Source organism: Bubalus kerabau, chromosome 23 (genome assembly GCF_029407905.1).
Source record: "Bubalus kerabau isolate K-KA32 ecotype Philippines breed swamp buffalo chromosome 23, PCC_UOA_SB_1v2, whole genome shotgun sequence".
Classification (NCBI taxonomy): Eukaryota; Metazoa; Chordata; class Mammalia; order Artiodactyla; family Bovidae; genus Bubalus; species Bubalus kerabau.
The window spans coordinates 24,815,952-24,832,870 of record NC_073646.1 but is presented as its reverse complement, the minus strand read 5'-3'; positions in this window follow the sequence as shown (position 1 = coordinate 24,832,870).

Genomic DNA, 16,919 nt, shown 5'->3' with positions numbered 1-16,919 from the left:
GCAAGGAGATCAAACCAGTCAATCTTAAAAGAAATGAACCCCAAATATTCATTGGAAGGACTGATGCTGAAGTTCCAATACTTTGGCAACCTGAGTTGAAGGGCTGACTCATTGGAAAAAAAACCCTGATGCTGGGAAAGATTGAAGACAAAAGGAGAAGGGGGCATCTGAGATGGTTGGATAGCACAATCAGACTCAGTGGGCATGAATTTGAACAAATTCTGGGAGATAGTGGAGGACAGGGGAGTCTAGTGTGTCCATGGGGTCACAAAGAGTTGGACAGGACTTAGGGACTGAACAAAAACAAGCAATGTGCTAAGTGCTATACCAACATCACCTCAATTAATCCTCATCACAATCTTACAAACATGGGAATATTGTCATTACATTTTCTAAATATTGAAGCAAATTTTCAGATTAAAAAATGACACTTGAATAAAGGGTCCAGTGGTTATATGTTAGGGTGTTCTTAGGTAGTGTGCCTTACTGATTTAGTGAACAGAAGGAAGAGGGGATAATTGGAAAGTAGGGGGACTTTCTGGTTGAAGTCTTTTACCCCAAGATAAGAAGTCTGGATCCAATTCCATCAGGAATTAGGGGTCTTTCTAAGGTAAGGAAACATAACCAAATTTGTCTATTTTTCTTGTTACCTTCCAGTGTGAAGATGGATGTGAAGCGGGGAGAGATAAAGTTAGCATAAAGAAATTAGAACGTTTGGAAGAGAGAAGATCGATTTTTTTTCCAAAATAGTGGTAGTAGAGACACAGAGTAGAGTAGGGATTTCTGTTCAATACATGGTTGGATAAACAAGAAAATGAGCTCCCTAAGACAGAAAAATAAACATGCTCAGCCTCTAAGAGTCAGACTTTAGCACACAGCATGGAGAAGTACACCCAGGTCTAGTTACCCCTCTTTGTGAAAGGCAGAGCCAATCTGTCACACATCCAGAGGAGTCTGCCAGCCTTGTTATTCCAACTCAGTGAGAGAAGCCTTCCACCCGCTTGCTCAAGGCACACTCCCTCCCCTGCCTTCTTCCCACACTCAATTAGTCATAGCGTCCAGCCTCTTCTATCTCTACTGAAGTCTCCTAAATCCCCCTGCTCATCGCCATTTCTATGCCCCTGCCATGGGCAGACAGGATCACCTCCTGCCCAGATGGAGGGCCTCTTGCATCTTCTCTTGATGGACTTGAAATTAACATCTTTCAAGAGTTTCTGAATGTTCTTACCCTAGATCCATAAGATAATACACAAGGGCCTGCATGATCTCTGCGTTTAACTCTGCCTTACCTCTCCAGCTACTTTTGATTTTATATATTTTGGTAGAATTTCAAATTTACAGAAAAGTTGTATGAACTCCCATGTTCTCACTCAGAGCAATTATTTCCATTTTGTCCTATTTGAATTACATTTTCTCTAGATCGGTAGAAGATAGCTAGCTATCTAGACAGGTGTTAGATAAATAAATATCTATAGAACTATTTCTGTTCTGAGAAATGATGTGCTTTTCCAGGATCTCTCAGAATGAAAACATTCTCTTACAGGGCCAGTTATCAAAATCAAAAATATGTTGATGTTTGGCAGAAACCAACACAATTCTGTAAAGCAATTATCCTTCAATTAAAAACTAAATAAATTTTTAAAATATTAACACTGATCCAACAGTATTATCTAATCCTCAGCCATATTCCAAACTTGTCAGTTCCCCCAATATGCCCTGTTAAGCTAATTTTTAATCTAGGATCTAATCCAGAATCATGCACGGGATCCAGTTGTCAGGCCTTTTTTTCATCTCCTTTAATCAAGGACAGTTCCATGCCTTTGTGTGCTTGATCTTGACATTTTTGAAGAGCGCAGGCCATTCTATTTTGTAGACTGTCTCTGATTTTGAGTTTGCCCCATGTTTCCTCATGACGGGATCTGGGTTAAGAATTTTGCCAAAATTCCACGGAAGTGTTGCTGTGTTTCTGTCAGCACATCATCTCAGCAGGAGGCCCATGATTTCAGGTTGCCCATAATCTGCAATGCTAACTTGGATCGACTGGTTAAAATGGTATCACTAAGTTTATCTATAAAGTTTCTGTTTTCCCATTTTTTTTTCTTTATTTAATAAGCATCTTATGAGAAAGTATATAAATATCTCATGTCTCAGAAACGTTTACCCACAAATTTTGTAATTCATTGATACCCTTCCAAATCCATCATCCCTTCTGTATTTATCATCTGTACTTTTCTGTAAGGAGGAACTGTCCTTTGTTCTAGTGTTTATGTAGATATTTATTCATCAGCTTATGACAGAGTTGACTTACTGATTTGTATTTCATTGGATGGATTAGGATCTGTTCTATAATGATTTATTTTGATGATCAAATTGTCCCTTATTTGCTCAAGGGTAGCCATTTATTTATTTACTTATTTATCTATTCATTCATTTATTTTACTGAGATATAGTTGATTTACAGTGTTGTCTTAGTTTTATACCTATACAGCACAGTGATTCAGTTATATGTAACATATATGTATATTCTTTCTCAGATTCTTTTCCCTTATAGGCTATTACAAAATATTTAGTACAGTTCCTTGTGCTATATAGTAGGTCCTTGTTGTTTATCTACTTTATGTACATATATATATATTTATATAGACTATATGTTGTAGTATATGTTAACATATGTGTGTATGTTAATCCTAAACTCCTAATTGATCCCTCCCCTTTGGTAACATTCCTGGGCATATATGTAGAAAAAGCTGTAATTTGAAAAGATACATGCACCCCAATGTTCATAACAGCACCACTTAAAATAGCTAAGACATAGAAGCGACCTAAATGTTCATTGACAGATGAAAAGGATAAACAAGATGTGGTACATATATATATGATGGAATATTTCTCAGCCATAAAAATGAATGAAATAATGCCATTTGCACCAACATGAATGAACCTAGAGATTATTATACTAAGTGAAGTAAGCCAGACAGAGAAAAATAAATGTCATATGATATCACTTATATCAGTCAGTTCAGTTCAGTCGCTCAGTCGTATCCAACTCCTTGTGACCCCAAGGACTGCAGCACACCAGGCTTCCCTGTCCATCACTAAGTCACAGAGCTTGTTCAAACTCATGTCTATGGAGTTGGTGATGCCATCCAACCATTTCATCCTCTGTTGTCCCTTTCTACTCCCGCCTTCAATCTTTCCCAGAATCAGGGTCTTTTCCAGTGAGTCAGTTCTCTACATCAGATGGCCAAAGTATTGGAGTTTCAGCTTCAGCATCAGTCCTTCCAATAAATATTCAGGACTGATTTCTTAAATGAACCTATTTACAAAACAGAAATAAACTAACAGATGTAGGAGATGGCACCTTAGATTTGTTCCTTGACCTTTCAATATGTCCTTAGCTTTCTGAGCAACTTATCACTTATAAGGCACAAGATGTCCCAGCTTAGCCAACACTAAACTTCTCTCTAAGATAATCTCTTACCCGGTCATGCTGGGCGTTTTCCCCATTTCTTTAAGCAGTACAAGCTCTTCTTTTTGCTGTAGGGCTTTTTGCATGCTTGTCCAGCTATCTACATAGCTTTCCTTCCCATACATCTTTCAGATACATAGTAAGAGTATGATAAATGGAATTGACTAAATAAAAATGTGAAATAGGCAAATTTCTTTTTGAGTTTAGAAGACAAAAATATGGACACATGAGCAGCAATTACAGCATCAGGATTCTACTCTGTGCAACAGGGAACTTGGGAATGTATTCAAGCAGGTTCTTTTGACTTCTTGCTGGCAATGTCACAGAAAGAAAACTTACTCCGTGGGAAAAGAAAGGAGTAGAGCAGATGACCGCTGAAGTTTTTCCGATTTTAAGAATCTGTATTTCTGGTATTCTACAAAATATGCTTAGGCAGACATTTTCAGTGTCTCTTAGAGCCCAGCATGTAGCTGGATTTCTAACCTTCCTTTTCTTCTAGCATTTTCTGAGATTCCTGAGCAGTGTGATGATTTCAAATGCAGATTTTTCCATTGAGGTTGTCATCAGTTAAGAGATGTTAACAAGCATACTCAGGAAGAATTCAGTTGTAGCAATTTATTCTTTCCAACTTTGGAAGGCATAATTACATGCCTTTCAACAGGGGGGAGGGGATGCAATCACTAAGAATCTTTTGTCCTAGAAATCAGGGTGGTATGGAGGGAGGGCAGCTGGACTAGTGATGAAGAAAATGGATTTGTCTTATAGGTTCCATGCCTGCTTGGTAAGATTTTAGGTTGAGTTAAGATGAGAATCTTAGCTTAATTATCCAAGAAGTGTGGACAATTTATAATGCTCCAAGTCAGTGAACCTCAATTTCTTCATTTACAAAATGGGCAAATAAAGTCTATCTATCAGGAAAGCTATAAGGATAAAGAGATAATATCAGTCAGAACTTCCCTGGTGGTCCAGCTGTTAAGAATCCATCTGCCAATGCAGAGGACATGGGTTAGATCCCTAGTCCGGGAAGATTCCACGTGCTTTGATGTTACTGAGCCCCTGCACCACAGCTACTGAGCCCGTGTTCTAGAGCCCAGGAACTGCAGCTACTGAGCCCAGAGACCCTAGAGACCACGCTTTGCAATAAGAGAAGCCACCACAATGAGAAGCCTGCACACCCAGGGAGAGTAGAGAGTACCCATAGAGAGTAGCACCCACTCGCTGTATCTAGAGAAAGTCCTCACACAGCAACGAAGACCCAGTACAGCAAAAGTAAACGAATAAATAATTTTTTTTCCAAAAAAGAGATAATACTGGTGAATCAACCGGCAAAGAGCAAGGCACACAGTAAGGGCTAAAAACATAAATGGTTGCTGCTGTTACATAAATGACATTAAGCAAGTTGCTTAAGCTCTTTGAATTTCACTCTCTGCATCTATTACACTGAATGATAATTATAGTCAGCCCTATGTACTCACAGATTCCACTTCCATAGATTCAACCAGCCTTGGATCAGAACTGGTGGATAAAGAGGGCTGACTGTAGTCTACCTTTCTATGTAAGAGACTTGAGAATCTCCAGATTTTGGTATCTGCAGGGGTCCTGGAACCAATTCCTCATGGACACAGAGGAACAACTGTATGCTTGCCTTGTGAAAATAAAGTGAAAGCATTAGTCGCTCAATGGTGTCCAATTTTAGGTGACCCCAGGGCTTCTCTGTCCATGGGATTCTCCAGGCAAGAATGTTGGAGTGCGTAGCCATTCCCTCCTCCAGGTGCTCTTCCCAATCCAGGGATCAAACCCAGGTCTCCTGTATTGCAGGCAGATTCTTTACCATTTGAGCCACCACGGGGTTTTATTAAATCTTCACTGCTCTAGACTGTGTATGAATTCCCAGCATACTGACAGGTTCTAAGTAAATGCTCTGAAATGTTGGTTAAAATTAAATCTGATATATAGCAACTTATACAAGAGGAAAGTTTAGAGTTTAGCAATATGATGTTCTTTAATCAAATTCTCAGACCAAAGATTGGCAAAATATAATTTTTCCATGCAGCCTTTACATTTACAAATTTACACCAGACAGGACTTAATTGAAAAATAGCTCTCTCTATTTGATTTCCAAAATATAAAAGTAGCTAAAAAGGCTATGACATTTTAAAATATTTCACATCTCCCTGAGAAAATATATTTCAATGCAAAATACTTTGGGCTTCTTACTTTTACTAATGAGACTGTATATGTGACAGAGATGGGAGACAAGTCCAGGGTTGGCTTGTTCTAATCAACTCCTTTTTAATTTCCTGGTCCTACTCTGTCCACACGCAGTGGATAATTCACCAGGAAACTCACAATTAGACTTTGGGTTCTATATAGCGTGGGTGGCATATGTACTGTAGGTGTGAAATACTCCTCTCCTTGTACATCACTTTACTTGACTTATCCTCTGGAATGCCCATCGCCACTGTCACTCTATTCATCCCAGTCCTCCCAGAAAACCCCTACTTTGGTTTCAAATTCTAGCCCAAACAATTAACAATCTCTCTGTGTGTGCTCAGTTGCTCAGTTGTGTCCATCTCTTTACGATTCCATGGACTGTAGCCCACCAGGCTCCTCTGCCCATGGGATTTCCCAGGCAAGAATACTGGAGTGGGTTGCTATTTCCTCCTCCAGGGGATCTTTCCAACCCAGGGATCAAACCCATGTCTTCTGCACCTCCTGCATTGGCAGGTGGATACTTTACCACTGAGCCACCTGGGAAGCCCAACAATCACTCCATGGTTCATCAAACTAGAAGAGATGTTTCAAATAACCTGTTCGAGCAGACAGGAGGCACTAGTAGAATTACCAAGAACTCTGGGATATTGCTGGGGTCCAGCCCCGGTGGATCCAAAGAATTCGAAGGGGAGATGGCATCGGCGATCAGGAAACAATTGCTTAATTAAATGTTAATTAAGGATATAAAGAGTGGTTAAATAAGGATAGCTCAGTGAGAAAATTTAGTGGAGAAAAGAAGCTGAATAATTCAGCCAGAAGGTGAGAGAAAGAACGACATGGGGAGACCAAGCTTTGGTGAACAAGGCCTGCACTTTATTTTCCAAAGTAGTTTTTATACCTTAAGTTATGCATAGAGGATAATGGGGGAAGGGTAGAGTCATGCAGTAAGCCAGGCTTTCTTCCTGCAAACTTATCATATGCAAAAGTTTAGGTGATTTGCATCATCTTCTGGCCCAGAGGCCTGTTAACATGTTAAGACCCCTTCTTCAGAAAACTTATTTTTCTCTAAAGGATTAGTCAGGCGCCACCCTCCAAAAGCATTAAAGTTGCATTCCTATAGGGCAAAAGTGTAGTGGGCTATAACAAGAAAAAGAATTAACTCAAGGGTCCACGGTTACAAACATTAAAGCTACTACTTACACCAATTATATTAATCAATACACTGCCAGGGACACAGCAGGTAAGGGATATAGAAACTTAGCAGCAAACATTGGCCCAACAAGTGAAAAACCCTTCACCAATACAATTTCTAATCAATCTTTTAACTGCTCAAAGGACTCTGTATTCAGACAGTTTAGAACATCTCAGGCCTCTCACAGTTGGGAGGCTCTGAACAATCACATGAGGCCGGAAAAACCTATTCAGGCAGGCTAGAGGACTTCCAAAGGAGTTTGTAGGTTGAAACACTATCACATCCAGGAACTTTATTAACTGGAGCTGTAAGTTAACTCTTTTCAGAGAGAGGTAGTGAGGGACAGCCCCCCATAAAGTCAGAGGTGTAGGTGAGAGCACAAAGCAGAAAGTAGGCAGACTCTGGTTTTGGGGGTAGATGCTCGAGAATTTCCAGGGGGACTCCTGAGACTCAGTCCCGCCTTTGCATATGCCCAGCCTCCTTCCTCATAACCTTTGCCACGGTGAAGCTCCTGCTCCTGGCAGGATATAGTGAAGGGCAGGGAAGCCTGGCATGCTTCAGTCCATGGGGTCTCGAAGAGTCAGACACGACTGAGTGACTGAACAACAAGTGATATACCTATATTAGGAGAAGGAAAAGAGGGAAGAAAGTTTATGTTAGGTGGCACAAGAAAATCAACTCACCATCTACACAATGAGAGGTCAAAAAAAAGTATAAAGTTGATAAATAAAAAATAATACAATAAGAATATTACCTTAAAATATAGAGGTTACCACCTAGAGAGCTAAGAATGATACTGGTTAAAAGTGGAGACAAAAAATGAGTTGGGGAGGGAAGATGGAGGTGGATGTGACTGCTAAGTTGCTTCAGTCATGTCCAACTCTGTGCGACCCCATAGACGGCAGCCCACCAGGCTCCCCCGTCCCTGGGATTCTCCAGGCAAGAACACTGGAGTGGGTTGCCATTTCCTTCTCCAATGCATGAAAGTGAAAAGGGAAAGTGAAGTCGCTCAGTCGTGTCCAACTCTTAGCGACCTCATGGACTGCAGCCTACCAGGCTCCTCTGTCCATGGGATCTTCCAGGCAAGAGTACTGGAGTGGGGTGCTGTCGCTATGAAAGGACAATAAGGATCCCTGTGGTAACAGCTGTTCAGCATCTTGACTGTGGTGGTGGATACACAAACCAACAAGTGTGATGAAACTGTAAAGAACCAAATGTGCACACACAAAGATTTAACCATCCACACCCACACAAATGAGTACAAGTAAAAGCGAGAACATCTGAATAAGGAATAAGATTGGTGGGTTGTATCAATGTCAATATCTTGCTTGTGAAATTATACTACAGTTTTATATAACATTATTATTAGGGGAAACTGGTTAAAGTGTACACTGAATGGATCTCCCATATCTCATACAATGTATGTGAATCAACAAATTATCTCAAAAATTTTAATTAAAAAAACAAAATCTATAGAAAAGTTGAAAAATAAAGATATGATATGGCATAAAAAATGGGAGAAACAATTTAGCAAATGACTGTTGCTTTTTTATGGTCTATTCTATTCTTTTATACTTTAAAAAATCCATATTCATATATTTTTCGGATACAATAAATTAAATTGCTTCTCTTATGTGCCTGGGTAGTCATTCCTGGGTATCTCTGGGATCCCCCAATACAACAACACATTGTTTATAATTAGGTTTTTATATTTAACTCTTTTTATCAAATATGAGTTCCTCATTGGTAGGTATTAATACTATATCTTAATTGTTTCAGTTACCCTAATGAGTCCGGCACACAGTAAGTATATAGAAAAAGATGGTTGAATGAGTTCCAGGGAACTGGGATTGGAGAAGGAAGTACATTGACATGAAACTTTCCATTTAGAACTTAATTAAATCGTCATATTACTGAAATGTAATATTCAGTCGTATTGAATATTTAGTAATATGGGGAGCTTCCCAGGTGGCGCTAGTGGTGAAGGATTCACCTGCCAATGCGGGAGACATAGGAGATATGGTTTCCATCCCTGGGTCGGGAAGATCCCTTGGAGGAGGGCATGGCAACCCACTCCAGTATTCTCGCCTGGAGAATCCCAAGGACAGAGGAGCCTGGCGGGCCACAGTCCATAAGGTCGCAAAGAGTCAGACACGGCTGAAACGACTTAGCACACATGTAAGCAATAACAAACTGGCAATAGTGTTCCGATGAATAAGTACACAGTCCTAGGAAACAGTGAAACAAGGGACCTGAGTTAGGCTAGTAGAGGTGATGGGGTGGTCACGGAGGTCATAGAGGTCTTAAAGGATGATGTTCTGAAAACTGGTACTAATGGGTTGAAATAAATCAAACATAGTCACTGGTAAGAAGGCAACAAAGGAATGCTCACTAGTCCAGGCTTTACCTTCTGCTTCTGGTCTTATTGAAACTTAATGACTCGGGAGAGAAAAAGGAGCTTTCAGCCAGATGTTTTCAGAGTTCAAGCCAGAGAGAGATTCAGGAGCCAAAAATGTTGAAAGAGAAAAGGGCTGCCATAGGAAATGGTATAAAACACACCATTCAGTGAAAGGGGGAGAAAATGGTGTTTACAGCTGAATATGTTGTGATTTCTCCCATTAGAAAAATGAGTTTTGATGCCCCTTCTCCCGCTAGCTTCTGTCCTATTTCTTTTGTCTCTCTGGCAGTAAAATGTATAGTATTCTACATTTTCTATTTCTAATTCTCCTCTTCTCTTTCTCTCTTAAATGTGCTCCATAAAAACTGCTCTTTTTTTTCATCAGTAGTGACCTCTAAGTTACCAAATCCTGGTATAAATGATTGGTCTCATTAGACCTGAACTCTCAGGAGCACTTCCCATCATCATTCATTCCATTCACCATATGTTCTTTCTTCACTTGACTTTTCTGGCGTTTCCTCCCATCTTATTGGTTCTCCTTTTCAGTTTATTCAGTAGATGCTCATCTTTTCTTAACCTCTTAACATTGGAGTATCAAAATCCCAGTCCTCAGACCTCTTCTCTATTTGCACACAAACCCTTGGTTTCACTCAATGTCATGACTATTTCTGGTGACTCTCAGTGTTGTATCTTCGACCCAGAATTCACTCCTAATCTATAGACTCATAAATCAGGCTGCTTAGTCAGTATTTCTCTTAAGATGTCCAAGAGACATCTCAAACTTACCATGTGCAATGCTAAACTCTTGGCATCCCCAAATCCTGCTCCAAATGCAGCCTTTCCTACCTCATGTTAAGGTTATCAGTGTGGAGGACAATGAACATGCATCCTTATCTAACATTATTCAGAAAAATAAAATAGATCATGAACCAAAATGTAAAAGATAAAACTAAAATATCTAGAACAAGAGAGGAAAAAGATACCCGAGATCTTGGGTTAGACAAAGATGTCATAAAACAGAACACAGGAACTCAGAATCTCCAGTGATTTGAAGGAACTGCTTATGTTGCAATTACTCAACAAAAATGCTTTCTAATTCAGTTTCCCAGAAAGCTCAAGATGCAGGTAGGGCTGAGATATGAAGGAGGGGATCGTCAGAAGGCTTTAGGGAAAACATCAGCCCCGCTCAATGGTCCTTACGGCCTTCATCTTCCCTGAAGGTAGAACTAAGACTCCTCAGGGTTAAGCTTGGCTCTAGAGCTGATGTTCTTTGAACAGTTATCCACTCAGTTCAACTCAACACATACTTAACATGCCAGTGTAGAGCTGGTACTCTGCCAAAAGGGTAAGCACGCATCAGAATCACCTGGAGGGCTGGTTAAAACACAGATTGCTAGACTCTAGACTCCACCTCGGAGAAGGCAATGGCAACCCACTCCAGTACTCTTGCCTGGAAAATCCCATGGATGGAGGAGCCTGGTAGGCTGCAGTCCATGGGGTGGCTAAGAGTCCGGCATGACTGAGCGACTTCACTTTCACTTTCATCCATTGGAGAAGGAAATGGCAACCCACTCCAGTATTCTTGCCTGGAGAATCCCAGGGACAGAGGAGCCTAGTGGGCTGCCGTCTATGGGGTCGCACAGAGTCGGACACGACTGAAGCAACTTAGCAGCAGACTCCACCTCAGACTTCCTGATAATGGAACTCTGGGCTGTGGGGCAAGGGTGTGGGGAGAGGAGGTGGGGGGCGGGGAGAATTTGCAATTCCAAAATTCCAACACTCTCCTCTGTGATCCTGTGATGCTAATGGTGGTTTTCTTTCTCTGGGGACTTCACTTCCAGATCTGCTACTCTAAGCTAAGGAATCTGGAATTGAAGATACAGTTTTTTAAAATGAAAAATGCTATTTCAAGAGAAATAAATGTATATAACTTTAAAAAAAAAATGAGTTTGTAATTTCTTGTTAGATCAGTGGTATGATGGAGCCAGCTTCTACTGGCTTGCAAGAGCTGATTGATGGCTTGAAATCCATTATGATGTGAATATTTACACCAGAGAAATTGTCCGACTCTACAAATGAGGACTTTGTTTTGTTTCCTAGAAAGCTCCTTGTTGACATGGGCCGACATGCTGATGAATCAGACAGAACCACCCAAGGTCAAATTCTAATTTTCCTGTATCTGTTAATATGTGAACCTGTTAGCAAGGCATTTAACATCACTAAGCCGCAGTTTTCCCATCTACAAACTGGCTCACTTACCTCTACAGGATTGTTGTAAAGATTAATTGAGGATAACATGAAGAATTTAGTACATGGCACATTTTTATTTTCCCATAAAAGAACTATTATTTCATTATTAGTGGGAGCAGACTGAAATGTAAAAGCAAATAGACAAGTTGGATACACGTCCTCATAGAAGGATGCAGAGAGGGTCATCAGGGTGGTACAAAAGAAGATTATAATTTCCAGATTGGAAGGGAATGGTCAGGGACATCTTCCTTAACCATTTCTTTAGAATCCAGTAGGATGGATGTATGAAGGAAGAAGAAGGGAGGGACCCAAGAATCTGGCTATCAGGGAGGAACCTTATGAAATTAGATAGTGGGACTTGATTCCCACACAGCGAAATCCGGGTTCTGCACATTGTTAAAAATGTGTAAGACTCAGTTTGCCATCTTTGATCATGTTGAGAGCCCTGTTCCTATTAGCCCAAACTTCATAGCTGGTTGCTCTGGCATTGGAGTTGTCTGCTCAAGACTTTCATGATGAAAATGAATGGGGTTTATGCAATACTTTACAGTTTACACAGGATCTCCGCTTCCTTATTTCATTTTCACAAACAATGTGATAAGAAATACAGGCTTATTTGTTCATTCGCCTATTTATTCAGAGACTGTTCAATGGGTACTGATATCGTGCCAGGCACTACACAATACCCTTAACACGTTGCAGCGAATACGACCAATAGGGTCCTTGCCCACAAAGAAAGTGCGGTTTTAACCCACTCTTCATTCATTTCCTAGTTTAATTATGTTGCTGCTGCTGCTGCTAAGTCGCTTCAGTCGTGTCCGACTCTGTGCGACCCCATAGGCGGCAGCCCACCAGGCTCCCCCATCCCTGGGATTCTCCAGGCAAGAGCACTGGAGTGGGGTGCCATTGCCTTCTCCAATGCATGAAAGTGAAAAGTGAAAGTGAAGTCACTCAGTTGTGTCTGACTCTTAGTGACCTCATGGACTGCAGCCTACCAGGCTCCTACGTCCATGGGATTTTCCAGGCAAGAGTACTGGAGTGGGGTGCCATTACATTAGGTAGGTAAAATAGGAAAAAAGAGTCCAAAATGGCGGTGGCTAAAAGACAAAGAAGGGAAAAGCCCGCGAAAATAGAACAAAAGAAGGTCCAAAGACTGGACTGAGGACCTCAGGTAAAACAAACAACATTCCTGGTTGGCCCAATTTACATAGGACAGGCCCAGGGAGAGATAAACATATAAAAAGAGGAGCCAAAGCTAGCTCTCTCTCTCCAGAGCTCTAGGGCTCTCTTCTCCTCGTGTCTTTGGGTCAACATGCCCTCATGCCCCAAAGATGGATTTTCCTGCTTTCTTCTAAATAAAATAGAGCTGTAACACTGATTTGTCTAAGAGCTATAATATGGTCCTTTCGAGACCTGAGAGCTATAACACGGTCTATCCAAGACCTGAGAGCTGTGACATGCCGAGGGGGCTTTAATGTCCGTCACTGCAAATCTTTGTTGTGATGAGACAAAGAACTGAGAAACATACACTCACGTGACAATTATCATTGGAAAAATAAAATGTGAGCTCATAATTAAGAAACACAAAGTTTGAGAAAGTGACATTTACCCTGATACCTAAAAGGATGACAGGGAATTAGCCAGTGATGTTGGGTAGGAGATACACAAGAGGACTGCATGCTCAGGGGGAACTTTGTACCGAGAAAGCAGCAGAAACTGGGATTGTTGTTGATGTAAAAGAAGGGCAGTGTGGCTAGAGATTAGGAAGCAAAAAGGAAATGCATGACATCCACCTGAGAGAAATACCATGGAACAGTTATGCAGGGCCTTACAAGCCAGGCTAAGGATGTGGGTCTTTATCTTAAAAGAATTAAGGATGCTAACTAGGCAGGAAAGCAGCAACATGATTAGATCTGCGTTTTTGACAGCTCTCTGTAGAAAAGGGAAAATGTCTGAGACAAAATTTGGAAGGATAGTCTGCAAGATTTCTTGATTCTTTGGATGTAGATGCTGAGAAAGAGGGTAAGGTCAAAGATGAGTCCTAGATTTTAGATGTGAATGTCCAGGTGAATGGGATGTTCTAGATGGAAATGAACACAGAGGGAATTCAGTTTGGGAACCTGGGGTTGCTGTGGGGAAACTTGGGGCCATGTGCAATATCTAGATGATGACCCCAAAGCCAGCAGATATCTGGGAATGGAGCTCTGAGGAAAGATCTGGGCTGGAATGATAAACATCCAGAAAAGTAAAAGTGTACGTTGCTTGGTCGTGTCTGACTCTTTGCGACTCCATAAACTGTAGCCCACCAGGCCCCTCTGTCCATGGAATTCTCCAGGCAAGAATAGTGGAGTGGGTACCCATTCCCTTCTCCAAGGGAATCTTCCCAACCCAGGAATCGAATCTGGGTTTCCCACTTTGCAGGCAGATTCTTTACTGTCTGAGTCAGCAGGGAAACCCAAACTTCCAGAGTTATCAGCAAATAGATGACAATGAAAGCTGTGAGTGGGAACGTTCTCATCTGGAGGCAGGGAGGCCGGTGGAAGAAACAGGGTCTGGGATCTCACCCTAAGTAATTACAATGAAAGAACCAGACAAGAAGAGTCAGAGAAGACAGAGAAACATGATGGGGAGTGTGATGAGAAATCAGCCAAAGAAAGAAAATTTTTCTAGAAAGAGAAAGTGGTCAATAGTCCACATCAGTTAACCTGTAAGCAGTAAGCCAAGCCAGGAATGGAAAGAACTCCTTGGACCTAGCCCAGCGGAGTAATTAGTGAAGGAAAGGAAACATCTGGGGGACTGCTGAAGGCAGGGGCCAGATTGGAAGAGATGGATCTCAAATGAAAGTGAAGAAGGGGCATCACTGAATCACTGAGACATTTCCTTTGAGTTCTTTGCTATAAAGAGGAAGCAAGAGAGGGTCAGTTGCTAGAGTGAGAGGTAGAGGACATTTTTGTCTTACATTCCCATTTCGTGCCCCTGAGGATGCCTCTCTGCATCAAGTAACAATGGCAAATCGATCAGTGAATTGATTTTTTTTTCTTTACAGTTTGATTTCAGATGAATTTTAGTAAATTGACCTAGAGCCAAATCCAGAAGTCCAGGTCAATTAAAAAAATTTTTTTTTTAAAAATGGAGTATTTTCTATATGGCAGGCTCCCCACTGGGTCAGTTCTCCATGTTATCTCATTAATTTCTCACAGCTCACTAGGAAATCAAGTTATTCCAGTCTCCATTCACCAACCAGGGAACAGAGGCACAGGAAGGGGTCTGAAACTTGCCTAAAGTCACCCAGCTGGTAAGGGATGGAGTCTAAACTCAAGTTGGACCTGCCTGGCACCAAGCCCGGGGCTCTTAATTGCCATGCCTGGGCTCACGTCCAGCACACGGGAGAGGTCTGGAGTGCTATGCCAAAAACTGTCATTCTGAACCGTTAGCAACAAGGGACAACAATACTTTAGATCCTAGAGTAAGAGTTTGAGCCTCAAAAAGCATTATGTAAAGTTTTTCTCTGATAACTGGGAAAGGTGGGCTTAAACTGAAGAGGTCTTTCTTCCTCTTCCCTGGTGACTCAGATGGTAAAGAATCTGCCTGCCAATGCAGGAAATCCAGGTTCAATCTCTGAGTGGGGAAAATCCACTGGAGGAGGAAATGGCAACCCACTCCAGTATTCTTGTCTGGAGAACCCCACAGACAGAGGAGCCTGGCAGGCTATAGTCCATAGGGTCACCAAGAGTCAGACACGACTAAGCAACTAATACTTTCACTTTTCCTTCTTCTCACCTTTACTTAAATATACTATTTCTTCTCTCAGATTTCAGCGTAATTGTCACTTTTCTCACTAAGTGGGGGATTTCTCTTTATGATGTGGAGTCCCATAGCTCCGTGTTTCACTGCATTTCAGCACTTAGAGTTTTCATGTGATGTTGAGATGAGTAGCATCTAGCTTCCCCACCCTCTTAGAAGTTAGATTTATGACATCAGGAAGTCTTCCTTTGCTCCAGCACACAGCAGAGTCCTTAAAACGTATCAGTGCTCATAAACATTCATTGGATTAATGGATTGTGGGAGCATCTTAGCAGGCTAACGGGGATGAGGCGTCATCACAACCTCTGCCCTTGTTCTGGATACCCTACAATGCTGAGGTGAGCAAGATGTGAGTTCCCTAGGAGACAGTCATGAGGCTGGGCAAGAGGATGGTGGCTCAGGTACTTAGGTCTAGAGATCTGTCTTAGTAAATCAAAGAGGCCAAACAGCTAAGCCATGCTTTAAATCCCTTCTTGGGGACTCCTGGCTGATGAAATTTGCCTCTGGATCAAAAGGACATTGAACTGGAATAATCAGATGTTTCTGCTGTGCTTTTTAAATGAAAGGCTTTTGGTGCATTCGGCGGGCTATGTACAAATGTCAAATCAGACTTGATGGGTGGGTACAACATGATCAGGATGTCCAATCAGCTCCTCCATTCATTCTAGAATTCTCCCTCCCCTCCCCCCATCTCCTCCCTCTGCCTTCCTCTACAACGTACGCTCAGACTCATAATTATGGAGTTGTTACTGTTGTTGTTGTTTAGTTGCTCAGTTGTGTCCGACTCTGCAACCCCATGGGCTGTAGCCCACAAGGCTCCTCTGTCTACGGGATTTCCCAGGCAAGAATACTGGAGTGGGTTGCCATTTCCTTTTCCATAATTATGGAGTCTTCCTCATAAATTTCTCCCTAATTTATCCTCCCCTCTTCAATCTCATTGCCCTAATTCAGGATCTCACTATTTCTTACCTAGACTTTCATTTCAGCCTATTGATATCACCTGCCATCCCTTCGCTCAGGAGAAATGATCTTTGTCAAACATCCGTCGGTTCATGTCACTCCTTTTATAATGCACATGAACAGCTCTTGCCTTACAGTCAGAGTGCATACTCTCCAGACAGGTGTTGATGTCCCTTTCCCCACAATAAAGTTTTATTGGATCCCTCCCACTCCATCTCTGGCCCTTTCTCTGAAGGAGAACGTTTGCTTTAGTCATGGGAAGTCCCTGGCATCCCCAATTATGAATATTCAAGTCACCATGCCTACGAAAAGGTCACTTTCTCCACCCAGAAAGTCAGGGCCAACTGGCAGAGTCCTGGTTGTAAGAGAGTTTGAAAGCGAAAGTGAAGTCACTCAGTCGTGTCCGACCCCATGGACTGTAGCCTACCAGGCTCCTCTGTCCATGGGATTTTCCAGGCAATAATACTGGAGTGGATTGCCATTTCCTTCTCCAGGGGATCTTCCCAACCCAGGGATCGAACCCGGGTCTCCCGCATTGTAGAAAGACGCTTTACCATCTAAGCCATTTGGGGCAAGGCAAATAAAGAGCTAGAAGATGATCTCAACGGAGACAGGTTACTTTTATTAAGGCA